Consider the following 3,743-nt stretch of genomic DNA (forward strand, 5'->3'; position numbering starts at 1 on the left):
ATAGGAGTGATCACGTGATCGGAAAATTTTACCCCGACACGCGCGACACTACAATCCCGGGTTGACCTAGCAGTCCCACAATACCTTGCGGTGACCTGTTTAGCCAGAGTTCGATGAACTTTTTCACCGCCTTTTTTCTGGCTAGATCGGAGTGGTGTATTTTATCCTGCTAATGCGCGTAGATGTTAACTGCTCTTCCCTGGCATTATACGCTTATTTCTTCAACCGGATAATTCAGTATAACTAATAGAAACACGTAAATGTGCATGCACTGATTTCTCCCTCCGCCCCCCCCCCCTCTCTCTCTCTCTCTCTCTCTTCTCACACAACAAACAACCTCACGCACGCAAGCAAACATCTTCTTTTCTCCTATAATGTTCTACTGATGACCTATCTTATTCCAATAGACCGGCTTACTAACTTTTTAAACTCAGGGTTATCTTGCCAACGCGAAAGCTTTCCCGAGGCTTGCCCTACGTAGCAACACGTTACATATTCATTTTGGAGTCAGAGTATTGTAGCTCATTCAGGTTAGCTCATCACTATAGTTCCCCAAGAAAGAAACATCCATAAAATATGTTAGTAAACCGACTTTATTCGATCTCCGTGCTGAGATTTTGAGCAAAATTAGGAATTTGTTAAATTGGCGGAAACAAAGAGATCTCAGACTGCGGATTAGAACCAGAACGTCAATGACGTAGCGCTCATCCTTGAGTACCCAATAAACAATATAAAAAAGAATTTAAAACAAAATAAAAACTAGAAATTTAATTCGTCATGAGGACGAAATAGGGGTCTGTCTTCAATTCTTATGATATATTTGAATAGTTACTATATAGAGAAAGGGAGAAGTTATATAGCCATGTAAACGATGATGATGATGATGATGATGGTGAACATGATGATGATGATGATAGTAATGGTGATGATGATGATGATAATGATAATGTTAGATGATGATAAAAATGATGATAATGATGATGATGATGATGATGATGTTGATGATAATCATCAGACCATGATGATGATGATGATGATGATGATATTGATGATGATGATCATCATCATGATCATGAGCGTGATCCTGACATCTGATTGAAAAAATTAGGAAACATTTAGATAGCATAATAGTCTCAGCTACAACATATTAAAAAATCAACAAAAACCAAGCAGAAATAACGGCGATATTGCTCGCAAAAGACAGGAATGTAGAATCCAGATTGGAGAAAAAAGTCATCTCCCATAGGGATTACACGCAAACAAGTAATTGATCAAGTGATAATAGAGTAATAATAAAGTAAATATAGTTGTTTATTGCATTATTTGCGATTCTACGTGTTTTGATATTCAAAGGAGATGGTACAGTGAAAGGTCAAAAAGAAAAAAAAAAGTAAAGAAATTTTGAAATGCTTAAAATGACTGATTCGTACTCTCATTTAATAGTTAAATGATTTTGAACAGTTTTAAATTTTGACGCGCGCGTTTGCGCACGTCATGGCCTTTATTTGACCTTTGATGACACGATCTGTTGACCCTTGACCTGAAATATATGTGATATGAATATGAATGACCTTTGATGGCGCGTCATGAAGAAATGATGGTATAATGTTATTTCACAAAATGGCGCCTGGATGATGTCATGAAGACTCGATGACCTTGAAAATGTTCCTGTCACGTCTCATGACAATGGCCTATAACTGTGCCAAAATTGGAAGAAATTAACTGAACTGATCTTGAGTTATCCTCGGAACAAAAAAGTGGGAGTAATAAAAAATAAAGAAATAAAGAAGAAAGAAAATTCAGACGAAAACAATAGATGATCTGTCGTAGACGACAGACCACCTAATAAAGAAAGAAAATTCTGACGAAAATAATAGGTCATCTGTCGATACCGACAGACCACCTAAAAACTACGGACAAGGGTTGGAACGAAATCGATTCGTGCAAATCGATCAGGCAGTACGTTATGTAAGAACGTTATTTAAAAAACACCACTCTGTCTTAGACTTTCGAAGGTACAAGACATGCTTCTTCGGTGTAGAAGACGTAAGTTGTTTTCCATTTTGTTATGGAGGAGGGGGGGGGGGATATAATACGATTACAATAGACCATGTTAGTAATGTAAGAAAGAATTAATGCATAAGTCTTTATTAAGTACCTCGTTAAAACTTATTTCATTTACCTAGAATAATAATTGTGTTTCAGATTCAGAGTCAGCAGATCATGTACATTTCTTGTTAGATAAGGCAAGTCATAATATTGAAACAACTTATGTATGCAATTTGCATTCTAACTTTTTAAACAACAGGAGAATGAATAATTTTATATCGAGGCACTTTAAATTTGATTACATCAGGAAGATGTTTCATTGCAAGAAGTTCTTTCTTTTCGTTAATCGTGAATACACTGTCAATCAAACGAGACAATTATGTGTACAGTGATATTCAGAGATGATTTCTATCACCTTAAAGATAAAGTTGAGTTTTGGTATAAAAGACAAAATTAATTCTCACAGAATCAAACGAAACTTACACTGAATGTTCAAGGTTACAAATAAAATATTGTCATTTGCCAAAAAAATTTGTAGAAAATGTATACTGGCTGAGTAATGAGCATATAGAAAGATTAGGAAATCAAGGTTAGTAGCCCCGACACTATTTGTGTAGTCCCATATACATCTTTCTGTGTATAGTGCTTGTTACTTTACCAAGACTGGGCCGAATTTATTATGATTCTGATGAATCCAGAACCTTGCAGTGCACACCAATACCTACATGCTACATGATCAACTTTTTCTGATCCATTCCACACCTTTTCTTTCACAATGCTATCGGATGACCAGAACTCACCTTTATCTTTAATTCTATTGGGAGACGTGTCAATATGATAAGTAATAAACACTGGACTATGCTATCGAGTTGCTTTGTCCTTCATAAGGAGTCGAGAGTGTATGTATTCCTCTGCATCATGTTGTAGTTCAGACCCTTTGAATATGCTTTTATGTAAGCGAAAAAAATACTCTAGCAAGCGCTTTAAAGCTGTCAAAAGCTGTCAAAACCCAAGTCAGCCTTCCACACACTGATGGTATTCATTTTAGTTTACATTTTAAAAATTTTATTACTGAACTTCTCCATAGTAAAAGAATGATTGGGCTAAATTACTCTAGCAAACGTTCACCCTGTTACATTGTAGATCAATTTGAATCACCCTTGACATTCAACATCCTATATTTTTGTAACTCAACTGCCATGAAATCTATGACAGATTAACTGATATTATCATCATTATGTTTCAGTCGAATTCTGATAAAGAGCTAAAGTAAACATAGACTTTGAAGCCCCGTTCTAGTCTAGTATCACAACCAGGCGCGTACGTAGGGGGGGGGGGGTGTTAACAAAACATTAATACTCCTTAACCCCCCCCCCCCCCCCAACTGAACCAAATAATATCGGTCGGCGCGATTTGCACATTTGCGGGGGCAAAAAAAAAGTGTTTTCTTAGTACCCCCCCCCCCCCCCCCCCCCTCACTGAGCTAAATATCGGTCGGCGCGATTTCCGAAATTTCAAACACCCTCCTCGAAAAAATCCTGCGTACGCCACTGATCACAACCAAACGTAACCATTAGGATAAGCGTGTTCTAGCTAGGTATATAATAACAAAATAGATAAGAGTTACTGCTACTGCAGCCTGTCTTTATCTTGCCATATTGAGGTCATTCGGGCAATCGATATCAAAGAAATTG

Source organism: Strongylocentrotus purpuratus, unplaced genomic scaffold (genome assembly GCF_000002235.5).
Source record: "Strongylocentrotus purpuratus isolate Spur 01 unplaced genomic scaffold, Spur_5.0 spur5_scaffold_5, whole genome shotgun sequence".
Taxonomy (NCBI): domain Eukaryota; kingdom Metazoa; phylum Echinodermata; class Echinoidea; order Camarodonta; family Strongylocentrotidae; genus Strongylocentrotus; species Strongylocentrotus purpuratus.